Below are 14362 nucleotides of genomic sequence, written 5' to 3'. Positions count from 1 at the left end.
GTGCCTATGGGACGGCAGCCGCCTTTGCCTGGTGACTAAGTGGAGGTAGACCAAAAAGGCAAGAGGCAACAGTTTATAATCTGGTGCCCAAAGTCACCCACCATCATGTCCACCTCATTCCACTTTAGAATGAGTCAGTAATCCAGCCCTTACCAAGGAGAGGAGAGTCAGCCTCCCCCTTTCCAAGAAAAGATTATCTAAGAATTTTTGGATGTTTTAAAATCACTTCTGACTCCATCTCACACTTCTTTAAGCCGTGGTGGTGCCCGGTGCACCCGGAGTGCACTGTGGTTTGCAGATCAATCCATTTGGGTGCTTTGGCTGCACCTTCAGACAGCGTGCATCACACATGCACATGACCCCCCACAGCCAGCACGGGAAGGGCACACGCCTGCAGAGTTGCTGGGATAGAAACCCCTGGTTTTCGCCCTTCTCTCCAAGGACCCAAAGCATTCTTATTTCAGTATGGCTGAAAATGTTAATGCATACATTTTATCATGGGGCCAGGCAGTTAGGAAAGACAATGACCCTTCAGCAGTAGATACCCATCGCTATGGCCCTCAGCAAATCCAGATAGACAAAGTTCATACTTCTGGAATGCCTCTTCGAAGGGTTTTTTCTTTTTCTTTTTTTTTCTTTTTTTAAAGATTTTTTTTTTTGTTCACTTGAGAGAGAGCAAGAGCAGGACAGCACAGAAGTAGAGGGAGAAGAGGACTCCCAACTGAACAGAGAGCTCGATACGGGGCTTGGTCCCAGGACCCCGAAATCATGACCTGAGCTGAAGGTAGATCCTTAGCCAACTGAGCCACCCAGGTGCCCCATCTTTTTTGTTGTTGTTGTTCTGTTTGTTTAGAGAGGGAGAGAGCAAGAGAGTGTGAGCTGAGGGTGGGAGAGCAGAGGGAGAGAGAGAATCGTCAGCAGACTCCACACGGAGCAAGGATCCTGACTCGGGGCTCAGTCTAATGAGCTTGAGATCATGACCTGAGCTGAAATCAAGAGTCAGAGACTTGACTGACGGAGCCACCCAGGCGCCCCTGACGGGTTTTTTCTAAGTATATAACACCTCTTAGGCCTTCAGGTCTTTCCAGGTCATGGCTGACCCCCTGCGTTTCGGTCCATTTGGGACTCTGCCTTTTCTCTTCATGGGACTGACTCCTCATCCCAATTTGGCTTAAATGCTCCCTCCTCAGAGACCTCTTCCCAGACCAAGCTGTCCAACAAGAACCTAGAATCTATTACATTATAGGTTGTACTTGGGTTTCATTTTCCTTAATAGAACTTAGCATACTTTGTAATTATATGATTATTTACACCCTTGCTTGTGTGTTGTCTATCAGCTCTAGACCCTAAGTGCTATGAGGATGGTTTTGTTCCAGATGTATACTCAGCACCTAACACAGTTTATAGCACGTAGTAATGGCTCAATCAGTAATAGTCTATTGAGTAAGTGAATGAATCAATGGCCATGCCTGTGGATGTCTACTGAAATGCAAAGAACTGCGTGTCAGTCTGGAAGAAGGCAGAGCCTCTGTCTAAAGGACAGATTAAGCATCAGTGGGAACTAAACACATCCCTAAAAACAGTGTGTATACGTATGTGTGCATGTATATTCAAGCGTTTATACAGATTATAGATAAGAAAATAGGGAGTAGGGAGGAGTCTGTGCAGACCTCACCAGCTTCCGTGACATTTCCCAGCACTTGTAGCTAAAAGATGATAAAATTCAGCATCTCTTTTAGCATTCAGAATTGTTCATTCACAGGCAAGCAGTTTAGATGAAAAGCTGAATTTTCAGCAGCACCAGCAGGAAAATCCTCACTTAACTGTGTTTGAGGGTAGTCGTCAGTGATGAGGGTCTGTTTGATAGGGCGGCTTGTGTGCTCCCTGAAGCGTGGGGTGGCGTAGCCAGCTCTCCACACAAGACCTTTGATGCCGCGAAACCCTCCGTGTGTGAGAGAGAGGCTGGAAGGGCGCTGGGGGCAGACCCAAGATGCTCCTTTTTTTTTTTTAAGATTTTATTTATTCATTTGACAGAGAGAGAGAGCAGAAGGAGGGGGAGCAGCAGGCAGAGGGAGAGGGAGAGGCAGACTTCCCACTGAGCAGGGAGCCCGATGCGAAACTCAATCCCAGGACCCTGGGACCATGACCTGAGCCGAAGGCAGACACCCAACCAACTGAGCCACCTAGGCGCCCCTCCCAAGATGCTCCTTCAGCGTGAAGGAGAAGGACCGTGCTGCTGGCCAGGGCTGGGCTTCAGGTCAGAGCACTCCAACTGGAAATTAAACAGTCATGGGAAGAAGACCGTGGACATAGCACGTTTTATGCACAGTCTTGGCCACACATCTGTGAACAGATGGGCATTTAGATCATTTTTCTACCCAATATTCCCTGCTTGGAGCCAAGATACGCCATTGAAAAATGAGCACTTTAGCCTGTCATCATGGAAATAGCCATCCGTGTATTGGCACTACGCGTAACTGGGATTTTGTTGAAGAATGGACTAGCATACTGGAGTTGTCCATTTGCTTCAACAAGTAGGCCTGTGAGCCTGCCTCACACCAGGTGTGGGTGGTCCTGGAAACTGCATCGGTAAACTGTGGTCTCTGTAATCAGGGATTTCTCTTAAAATACACTGCGGTTGGCGCTGCTATTCCATCTAAAAATTAAGCCACAAGAGTTGCTCCATACACTTGTGTGCCTCGTGTGTTTTGGGGCGTATGTGACGGGCACGTGAACTTGTTCATAGAACGTAGTAGAATGCCAGCCTTCAGAGCTTATATTAACCTGTCTGCAGGATGTAGGGACTTGGGACCATATACCGACTCTTTCCTCGGAGCACAACTGTGGTAAATGATTCCACGGAGAAGACACGGCGGGGTCCTTGGGGTGGATTATTAAAAGGGAATGTAGGCATCAGTGACTCATTGGCAGTTCGGTGTGTGAGTTGCAGCTGAGCTTTGCTCAATGCTGGCTTGGATCATCTACTCGAAAACAAACCCGCGAGGCTTCTTCGAATGTTTCATAATCATCCATAGATGGTTTTAAAATTGTTCAGTTTTATAAGTACAGTGCACTTGGTTGCCTCTAAAAATACATATGCCACAGAAATTTCTTTGGACAACTGACAGTTTCTCTCAAGCTTCTTCCATGCTAATATTTACTGTGGTATGGAACCAGGTTATAAATAATTATATTTCCTATAAATTTATTTGCCTCGGTGAAATACAAAATTTAGTTTAAGTATCTCAAATCTACGATTGCTTTTGGAATATAAATATTCTCTGTGCCGTGACAAAGGTGTGAATCACTGGGTGTTAGTGGAAAGTATCACAGAGTCATGCTACAGCCTGCACAGGTGACTGATGACTGCTTGTCACAGCTTCCATTGAGAGGTATTAGGCGCTCAGTGATTCATCGCTGGTGTGTTAGGAATTGGTTTGACTAACGGGGGTAGAAGCATTTAAACCTTACAGCAAAGGCTTTACATCAAAGGTAACTCACACGCTTAATCTACCTTAAAACAAATTTGGAAACCCAATGTGGAACAGAATGCAGGCACTCACGCAATTATCTGGGCACACGCGCACACGTGCATCGCTGTTGTAAGAACCCGCTCCTGTCTCTTCTGCATGCACTTAACTAAGTCTGCCATCCGCCGGCCTCCAGCATTTGATATGCTCAGTATGAAAGCAGTAACAAAATGCTCAACGACACTTCCATTTCCATATTTAAAAGATTTATTATTCGGTGCTGCCTGTGTGTGGCATTTCTTCACTCTCATAAATATTTTACAAATTTTGAGAGCTCCAAATTTAAACTACCAATTAGCTAAATTAACAACCCAAATAATTGAAGAACAGTATACTTAAAGTTCTGGCTGTTTAGTTTTTATTTTTGAGAGTCATTGCATTTGAGTGTCTAGGACTAAGGGTTTGGACAGAAATCTGTACCTGCGGGGATATTTAGCCACGTGTCCTCTTAAGAGTGGCCTAACCTCAATTGCTCTACAAGTATCTGCAGAAAATAATTACTGCCTGAAAACATTTTGGAAAATGCCTGTCTCCTTTTCTTCTCCTCCTCCATCTGTCTCTGTGGTCCCTGGATTCGCCTTCCCTCTGCCGGGGACACTTTTCCGGCACGAAACACGTAACTCACTTCCTCATCATCGCCAACTGCTTGACAGATTTTCACCTTTTCAATGTGCTCTTTGGACATCGTGTTATGTGAGACGGTGTCCCCCTCCCCTGAGCCTGTTCCCTGACCTCCTGGACCTCCCTGCCCTGCTGTACGTTTGTTACTGGTATTGTGTAACGTGCTTCTTTCCCTCATCTTGTTATTGGTTGGCTGTCTTGTCCTCCAGGCGGGGAAGCCCCATGTGCGTGCTGGTTGGTCCCCACCACGCCCCAACCACTAAGATGGCGCTGCTCCCCTTCTGGGCACCAGCAACCTGGAGTGGCCTTTGTCTTGCAGTTCATCCACACACATGACCAGTTGGCTAGAATATCCCGCTTTATTGATGTTTCTTTCTTCGGACTCCTGGAATGTCTTACTGACGTTCCTGAATTGAGGACACACTTCTGGAAGCTCAGTACAGGGCTAGGGGAACGCACCCCCCATGCTCCACTCCCCGGGGAGCATACAGCCGTCTGGAAAACACCACTCCTGCCCTTTCTGTAAACAGACTCCTACCCAGCACTAACAGCTGCTTAGTTACGCTGAACTGTTAGATGCGAATCGAGTGAATTTTATATTTTAGGTTACAAAGCGGACCTCGGGCACTACACTCAGACCTTTCACAAAAGGGACCGCTTCCCCCTTGTTCTGGCCCACAGATCGGGGACTAGAACTAATCACTTTCCAATTGTTCTTGAGGCGCTGGACGTGTGACTCTCCTTCCCGTGCTCGCTCCTCCTGTGTGTCCCGGGAGAGAACTTCCCTCAGCTCCTTGCCTCCTTCTGCGCTGTGATCTGTAGCCTAACCTCTTAAAATGCATGGACTAACCTTGGGGTGTATATACTTAACAGAAAGTCAAGATAAACTCCGTATAAAACGGCTACCTTTAGAAACATTTTAAATACGTTATTATAGAATATTCCACATTAAGGGATTTTTCCATTTATAGATAAATTGGTCTATTTGAGGAACGTAAAATTATGATTTTGCTCTCCCACAAAACCCTCTTTAATCCTGCGGCTACCAAGCCAGCCTATAAAGATAATGTCCTAAATCTACCTTAAACTTCTTCCATTTTTGTTCAATTCTGATTCCTTTCCCTGCAACATGGGATTTGCAGTCTCTAGGGGCAAAGAAAGTCGTTCAGGTTTAGAACTGCTGAGGCCGGCTGGGAGGATGTGTCTGCGCCTCCCAACTGGCTCACCCTTCCAGGGGCGTCTCGGGGGTCCCTCGGGATAGGGGCTGGTGGCTCCCACGTGCCTCACCTCACTGCCTCGTGGTTGTCTCTGAGAGGCTCCCGATCTTGTTGCCGTAATTTTGGCCACGTTTTCTCCCTTACTATCTCTGAGACATCAGTGGCTATCACGGCCAACAAACGGTGCTAGTTCTGTGCCTGGCACGGCTCTAAGCCCTTACCGAGACGACTTTGTCCAAGGCCCCCTCGGTCAACCTGATGGGGTGGGCACGGGCGTCCTGGGTGAAGGGGGCAAAGGCAGGCTTGGTGGTTTGGACAACTTCCCCAGCTGGCCATGGAGCCAATGTTGGAAGGGTTGTCTCTGGTTTCCTCTGGGCTCTGGAGGGGAAGAGGAGCATGCTGTGATCAGATTTGCCCCTCCTGGGGGTGACTCTAGGAGCACAGTGGACAAAGACCCGGAGACTCGTTTTCTTGACAGTTGCCCTGGTCCTGACGTAGCCTGAGGTCTTCACCCCGGTGGCTGACAGTCCAGTCAAAGGTTCAAGCGGTTGGAGCGATGTCAAGGAGGATGGCTATTTGGATGGGGAAGAGCAAAAGGAAAGGGAGAGTCATCAAGTGTTCCTGGCCCTTCCATTTGTCATCCCAGTCCTGCTGAGCTCTGGGTGATGAGGGTATCGTTGTCATCCCCTTTCACAGACAAGGAAGCAGAGGCCCAAAGAAATGAGTAACTCTGCTAGGTCAGATGGCTAACATCTGTATTTGTCCTTCTGGACTTCCATACCAATTACCGCGGGCTGGGTGGCTCAAACCACAGAAACCCCTCACCGTCTGGAGGCCAGGAAGTCCAAGAGAAGGTGCTGGTCAATTGGTTCCTGCTGAGGGCCCCCTTCCTGACGTAGACAGCAGCCTTCTTGCTGTGTTCTCACACCGGGGAGAGAGAAAGAGCAACGTCTCTGGTGTCTCTTCTTGTAAGGACACTGATCCCCTCATGACCTCACTTAACCCTGACCAACCTCCCAAAGGCCACCCACCAAATACCACCACTTTGGGAGTTAGGCGTTGGGTATACGGGTTTGGGAGAGACACAAACATCTAGTCCTGACACAAGGTTTTCCAATCTTGGCACTCCTGACACTTGGGGCCAGAGAATTCTCTGTTGTGTACACTGTGGATGTGTGCGGCACCCGCGGCCTCTGCCCTCAGATGGCAGTAGGAACACCGTCTCATCTAGGACAACCCCAACGTCCCCACACACTGACACATTTCCTCCAGGAGGCAGGGTTTTCCCCACTCGCGAACCACTGGCCAAACTGACCCCCAAACCTGGGCTCTTACCTGTCATGCCGTCCCAGGTAACCCTGGAGGTGACCCCAAAATTCTGGCTTTAGTGACAAGGGGCTGAACCGACTATCTAAGCCACCTTCTAGCCTTAACGTCCGCATGCCTTTATTCAAGCAGCCGATCACCTCGTAGACAAGGCAGGGCAAATGCAAAATTAGCTAAAGGCCCCTTTGTGCTTTGTTTTGATTTTTTTCTGTCTGAGAAATGCTTACCTGAGAAAGCTGAAGGTGAAGCTTCCTCGGAGCTTCTCTGTCCTAGAAGCAAGTTCACATTTTCAAGGAGTCACTTACGTCTGGCTTTCACGAATACAAACAAAAAGAGCAGAAGCAGTCAGCTCCACCCCAGAACCCTTGGGGCAGGCTGCTCCTTGCAGGGCTTACAGAATCCCCTGGTCCTGGACAGGACTTGGGGACCAGCCAGCAGCGGCGTTCTGGGCAGGAAGACCTGTGGACGGCGGGTCTGCTCCAGCCGTCACGCCTTGGAGACACCCCTGCATCTTCGGCACGGGGGCCGCCTGCTGGCTTTCTGACTGACGGGAGGTATTCTGAAACCAACTACATATTCAGAAGATGAAACCAAATGTGTAAGGATTAAGTACTTCAGCGAAACAGAAATTACAATTATAATATATTTTTTAACAGAAGTGAACAGGTGGTGTTTTAAATCTATCCAAGATTAACCCATACTCAGCACTCTAGGCACCCGGGCGGCCGCAGTAAACATTGTCTAATTATGTATTCTTGGGGGTGCATTTTACGCTAGGTTTTCAAATTGGAATTTGGATCCGACTGAAGTTATCTACATAGTGCAATTTTTGTGTATAATAAAGTAGGGATTCAAAATATTAAGTATTCTTGGAGCAACTCCTCTTTGGGGTTGCGGCCGCTCCCCAGAATGGGATGCAGCTGAGAACAGTGCGTACCCACAAGAGCTCGGAGCCCTCTCTGACTTGGAGGGTCTGGCTGCATCTAAATACACTTTTGTTGGTTCAGGGAAGCGGTGGGCTTTGCCTTCCTGGATTTTCCTAAAACGTCCCTCATTCTCCATGTTTGGTGACATTATTGGAGCTTTCCTCATAGGGCGGTTGCATTCTGCCCGCTGTGGTTTCGAACACGGGAGCAGTGCGGTTACATTGCTGAAGTGAAGGGCCCAGCCCCCCCCCCCTTGCTTTATGGTAATGGCACAGATGGATTTGGGCCCCAGCTGATGACAACAGGAGCGGCTGAGGTCCCCGTGGAACCACTGGAATAAGGTGGCATCCGGCTGGCTCCCACTCTCAGGAGGGTTCTTAGCTCCACCTCAGGCTGGGCAGGGCCATGTTTTGATTCCAGCTCCAAACAGCACCCTTTGATAAAGTTTTCTTATAAAGTCTTTCCATTCCAGCGTTTTCACAAATCCCCTCCCACCTTCGGAATAGAACAGCGCCTCTCCTAATGTGAGTGTCAGGAAGGGCCATGAGGGAGGCTGTGACTGAGATCTCCTCCAAGGTGGATTCAGTACCCACCCCCCCCACCGCCGTGCCCCCTCCGCCCCAGCTTGAACTACGCATGCAAGTCTGTCACTTGTGCCCTGTGCTCCCTGGGGCTTACAATCTCACAGGTCTGCATGGGGGATGGGGGGGCTCCCGTCAGGGCAGTAACCTGTTTCACCGCAGGGCAGGGGAGCTGTTGCTTTAAACTTCCGCACCGACCCAGAGCCCAAACCAGCTCCCCTTCCCACCCCTGCAAAGCCAAGTCACCTGAGGCTCTTCCTGCACACAGTGCTGCCGTCAGTGCTTGCGGAAGCCGAGAAGTCAAGGTGCGGGAATGCACATGGTTTTTCTTGCTCAGTGTCCCCCACCTTCTTCCCCAGATTCTGCTCCAGGCGTCCAGGGTGCGGCCACGCCGGCCCAGAGCCCGAGCAGAAGGGCCGGGCTTCTTTCGCAGGAGAAGGCAGCTACTTGGGAGGCTGGAGAGGCAGCCCTCCCTACTTGGCAACGAGCTTTTATGACTTTTTATTTATTGATCCCTGGGGGTTCTCAGCTTGTCAGACCCACCGTCCCCTCGCAGGGGCATGGACAGCGTTTCAAATGTCACAGGAACCGTTCAGAAAATGGCCTTCCCCAACTCTCGGAAGCAAGGACAGTTCTGGAACCCTTGTCACCACAGAGCCTCAGGGTGGTCTTCCCAGGGGGTTGGCATCAGAAACAAGAAATGTTTCCACATTATGTACAATTTGCATATTAAAGAGGGAAATATCAAAGGCAAATATGCTCTGAGCCGAAAGGCAATGCTGTTTGCTTCCATATAAAAGAGTGCAGGACATTAGGGGACTGGTGCTCTGGAATCCCATGAACCAGAGCAGAGAAATACGGGCCAGGTTAAGTCTTGACTTGAAACCAACCTTGGGCCCGGTGCTGGAATTTTCCTTGCCCCTCGACCGGGACATCTCCATGCCCCTGACCCACGGGCACACAGCGTTCCCAACACAGCCAACCTGCCCTCCGTGGCAAAGCCTCCAGTGTGGACCCCCTAGAGTGGTATCTGTGGTCCATAAGGAAAAAAAAATCAGGAGCAAATATATTTGGTAAATTATGTGTTATGTGAAGTTAAATGGTTTTGGTACAGGAAGACTGCCTGGGGCCGTTAGCATAACAGTGGCAATCGGATTATTCGAGGAGGTGGAATATGCAACATTTCTCAAGTGAATTTTTAACAGAAACTGTGTGGGGGCGGGGTGGGGGTGCATCACTCAAGACTGGTGTTGTAAGAATGCACTCATGGACCTTCTGGGCTTGGAAAGAAGCACGTGCCCTTGGAGGCAAGACCCTGCGTCCTCCAGAAGGAAGAAGAGGCCTTGACTCAGCCCTGCTGCCCTCTGCCGTCCTCCCTGCTGGCCGCCGCGCTCCCATGTCTACATGGTGGCCCCCGGGTCACCTGCTCCTGCTTCTGTTCCTGCCTGGGCTTTGCCTCTGGGCCCCTGACCGTCACCCGTCTGCCTCTTTGAACTCCTCCTTGGCCTCCCCTCTCTCTGACCCCCGGTCCCCCGCTCCTTCGCGAGGCCACAGGCTTGGATTCCCCAAGAGTCATTCCTCTGTTTCAGCCCAGCAAGTCCTTGTGTGGGACAGGCGTAGAGAAGTCTGCAAAGAGGACGGAAGTTCTCAACAAGGAGCGTGACTCCCATTGATGTGGGAAACAAAGACAAAGGAAAAATTAAATTTCCTTACTATCCTACAGTCCACTGACAAGTCCTTGAAACAGGCAGAGTGACCTTCCTCTAGGGACTCAGCTGCCTGGATGTTAAGACTTTGCTAAGGGCAAAAGGCAATCTCAGCCTGACCCCCAGGACCCTGTGAGTCCCCTTTAACATATAAAGACTCCTTTGAAAAATTCCTTTATCTCTAAACCCCTCAAGTTACGTGTTGGCAGTCATTCCCCAAGCATATGGCACACTGATACACATCTGAAGGGTCTCATGACTCAGGTGTTATTAGACGGTAATAAATGACTTTTTCCTAACAACAGCTAGACCCTCAAGGTCCTGGAAACCTTGTTCCCAAAATTCCATAGAGACTTAGGCTATCCCTAACCCCCTCCCAACTTGAAAGTTTACAATGGGCCACTCCTCCTGACCCCAGTGTAGCTCTTTCTGCCCACCGGTCCTGTCCCCGTGCTTTAATAAGACCACCTTTTTGCACCGAACATGTCTCGAGAATTCTTTCTTGGCCGTGGGCTTCGAACCTTAACGTCTTTCCTGCATCACCATCACTCTGCTTCCTGAGCTGAGGGTCTGCAAGAGAAAACATCCTGTGGAGGAACCCTCTCAGGCATCCGCTGGGACCCTGGACCGTCAGCTGATAACCCTGCTTCCTAGTGCTGGTAAGAGCTTCGTTGTGGTGCTTGACACACCCGTGCTCGAGTTTCAGCCCTGCCACTTACTGAGAGTCTCGGGGTAAGTCCCTTCACCTCTCTGAGCCTCTACGCCTCTGTGGAAATCAGTGGCGAGTCTAAAAAAATAAGAATGTCTCATGGGATACTGCATGTAACATTCTTAGTCGGAGCGTCTGGCACATGGGAAGTGAGCTGTGCATATTATTAGTATCATCACCCCCACTCGATTCCAGCACTGTGACCCAGAGAACCAGGCAGAGGCTCGGAGCCCCCACTCGCAGGACCCCCTCTCCCAGGCTGGGCGGCAGGCAGGAATGTGCTCTTTCCCCTGGAAGCAGAGCCTGCCTTCTCCCCGGGCCGTCCTTGCACGAGCTCCGCTCTCCAGATTAAACACTGCTGTTGGCGTGGAAGCACACATTTATTTGGTCATCATATTTGTTGGGTTGCTCTGCGGAGAAATGATTGCTGCTAATTAACATAGCAACACATGAATCATTTCTGGGGTTCTCGCCGCACAAACTGCGCAGCTGCCGGTCATTTCTCCCAGAAGACAATGAGGGAGAAGATAACAAGCCTGTCTTTCTCCACCCCGGCGACATCCTCCTCCGCCACCACCCCCGTCTGCCCTGCTGTTCCCGGAGCATGACAGGCGCCGTGGGATGGGGAGGGTGTTGGCGGAGAGCAGGCTGGGCTGGAGGCAATGCCTTGGTCTCTGGGATGACAAATGTTCTCAGCCGGGTTGTAGGACTCCTGCTGGGGCAGGGCCGGTCTGTCTTGAGGACAGAACAGAGTCTGTTATTGCTGAGGGACAGCTTCAAGGTGTCCAGCTCAGCGCGCGGGCCCGCGTCTCCCTCCTCCTGCGCACATACGCCAAGTCCTTCCCGTGGCGCACGGGGTGCACCTCGGCAGGCGTCAGATGCAAGCTGCCTGGCGGGACTCGGTCCACAGACGCTGCCCATGGGGGCTGGAGCGGCTCACGGACTGAGCAGCCTGGTTCCCTGGGGCAGCCGGGTTTCCACCTGCGTCTGACACTGTGCGTCCCTGCTTGCAATGGTGTTCGGCGGTGGTCCTTCCCTGCAGAGCCCCCAGCCCCTCAGATTCCACTCATGGCCCTGGCACGTGCTCCTCCTTCAGTCTTCAAATCGAGTTTGTGAAGAAAATCTCAAGCTACGCAGCACCACCGTCTGCTCCTGCTTCCAGCCTGTCCTGAGTGTCGCCGTTAGTGCTAAGTTGTGGGCACACAGATTTCCATGCCCAGACTCAGCAACAGGCTACGTCTTCAGTCAGTAGTTCCCGAGTTTTCAGCACTGTCAGCCCCTGTCTGCCCTGCTTTGGGGCATCAGTCACCATGCATATGTCCCTGGCCTGAGGAGCAAAGCACCCGGGGAAATTGGCACCTGCAACTGACGGATCAAAACACCCGCATGCTAGCTTTTCAATGACAACAGCCTGAATATTCTGACTCCCTGTGCACGTGGTCTGTTCTGTCAGAGGATAAACGATGGTTCATGATTCCTTGCGAACTCCAAGAGGCCCTGCACCCACTCCGTTTCTGCCCCTCCTCGAACCTCTGGCACCTACCACGGTGGTTGGTACGTAGCAGGCGATCAATATATATTGGTCACATATCATTTGAATGAATGAATGAATGAATGAATAGACGTAGGAACGTAGGTACTTTGAAATGGACCTTGTGTTTTAGCAATTCATGTGTAGTCTTTTATCGGTCCTTTGTAGCCACTGATGGACGGCTCAGATCTGGTTCAGGACTGGATCCGTTGGACCCTACCTCTTGACCACCGCGCTTGTGGTGTATGGTTTAAGCATGTCTCCGTGAACGATGTTTTCCTGCAGGTCTCAAACCTGGCCTCGCATTGGCATTAGCTGGGAAACTTGTTGAAATGATGAAAATGTAATCGTGGTGAATGGTTGCACGACTCTGTCAATATACTGAAACCGAATTGTACACGCAAAGCAGGTGAGCTTTGTGGTATGTAAATTATGTCCCAGTAAAGCTGTTGAAAAATAGTGAATCCCATACCTAAAGACTCAAATTCCACTGGTCAAAGTCAGCTCCGTGGAGTTGAGCTGCCGAATGCCCCCCCGCCCCCCGCCCCGCAGGTGACTGTAGCGTGCAGCCCAGGCTGAGCCCCACCAGCTTTCATTCAGCCCGGTTCTCTGTTACAAGTCAATGTCTGCAAACTCCTGGGAATCCTGAGCCTACCATGGAGACCATCGATTATTCTGTTTGTATAGACCGGGCTACTCGGGGACCCACAGATCGTCATCAATGTCTTAATGCCATTGTTCCCAAATCTGACCAAACACCTTACAAAACACAGAAATTGTGTGGAAGTCAGCTTCCCTTGGCCCACCTGTTCACCTCTTGAATCACTAGCCCCTGAGTCTGGGCATTAGAAATCCGAATCTTGGGGGCGCCTGGGTGGCTCAGTCGTTAAGCGTCTGCCTTCGGCTCAGGGCGTGATCCCAGCAATCGAGTCCCACATCGGGCTTCTCCGCTGGGAGCCTGCTTCTTCCTCTCCCACTCCCCTGCTGTGTTCCCTCTCTCGCTGGCTGTCTCTCTGTCACATAAATAAATAAAATCTTTAAAAAAAAAAAAAAAAAGAAATCCGAATCTTTAAGAGCATCAGTCAGAGACCACAACCAACGTTCACCAGGCTACTACCTGAATGTGTTATATTAAAAACGGGTCAGGTACCCAAGACGCCGGCTAACCAGCAAAGACTCCCAGAAGGGTCATGTGCATTACGTTGTTGAGAACTGTTGGCACTCAAAGTCACAGAGCTGTTGAAACAAGTGACAGTCAGTGTAGTTAAGGGCAGCATGACACATCACGCAAGACACCAACCGGAGAGGGAGGCCGGCCAACCAGGAGGGTGTCTCCTCGAGGTCCAGTGAAGGAGCTGACCCTCCTTGGCGGTGGTCCACTCTCCCGTCCTAGTCCTGAATCCCACACTTGCCTGTGACACTTGGGTTCCCAGTTACACTTTCTCCCCTCCCATAACCTCAGTCTCTCGGCTGCCACCCTCCCTTCCAGCTCGTAAACATGCCTATCTCCCATCTTTATAAACTGACCTCCTGACTCCCTTCACCTACATCTCACCCTGCACCAGCCACACTCTCCTTCCCTCCTCCACTGTGCATCCAGGCCTGAGTTGCCTTCACTTGCCGCCGACCAGGACTTGACTGGCATGCCACGTTCTGCCTCGTCCCCATGTCCCCCAGCCCACCCAGCACTGACACCCGCTCTCTGACCTGCCTTCCTCATCCTTGCCTACCTGGCTTTCCAATGTGGGCATTCTCCAGGCTCTGTCCTTACTCTTTCTTCTTTATTTGTCTTTACTTTTATTTGTCTGACTCTTACTCTTTATTCTTCCCTAGAGGGTCTCATCCACTTCAGTGTTTCAAATCGCTGTCTATAAACCAAAGACTCCCAGATGATCGCCCGGCCCAATCTCACACTCAACAGCACTACGTGTCAGATGCTTCTCAAACTCAGTGTAACCTGAACTGACCCCCCGGTCTGCCCTGCCAGATCTCCATCTGTGGTCCTGTCTTGGCACCTGGCGCCATGCTCCACCCAGTGCGCCAACTCAAGCCCTCACCATCATCCTTGGCATCCCCCTTGTTCATCCTCCTTAATCCATGTTTCCCACATCTTAAAGTTTTACCTCCAAGTATTTCCCAAATCTCCTTGTACTGTTTAATCTCTGCAACCCCACATGATTCCAAATTGTTGTTAAAATGCAAGACTCATCACCTC

General features: G+C 50.5%; 1 long non-coding RNA gene across 1 annotated transcript; it reads right to left on the bottom strand.

The window, feature by feature from the left end:
• Positions 1 to 3719: 3719 nt before the first annotated feature.
• Positions 3720 to 8616, bottom strand: LOC130543909 (uncharacterized). The gene is made up of 2 exons (XR_008959680.1): positions 6194 to 8616; positions 3720 to 5940 (listed from the first exon to the last, which is right to left on the bottom strand). It is a non-coding gene; the product is annotated as an uncharacterized LOC130543909 (long non-coding RNA).
• Between the last annotated feature and the right edge of the window lie 5746 nt (positions 8617 to 14362).

The sequence above is a fragment of the Ursus arctos genome, unplaced genomic scaffold (assembly GCF_023065955.2).
Source record: "Ursus arctos isolate Adak ecotype North America unplaced genomic scaffold, UrsArc2.0 scaffold_16, whole genome shotgun sequence".
Lineage (NCBI taxonomy): Eukaryota > Metazoa > Chordata > Mammalia > Carnivora > Ursidae > Ursus > Ursus arctos.
The sequence above is the reverse complement of the archived record's forward strand: the minus strand, read 5'-3'. Positions and strand labels throughout refer to the sequence as shown.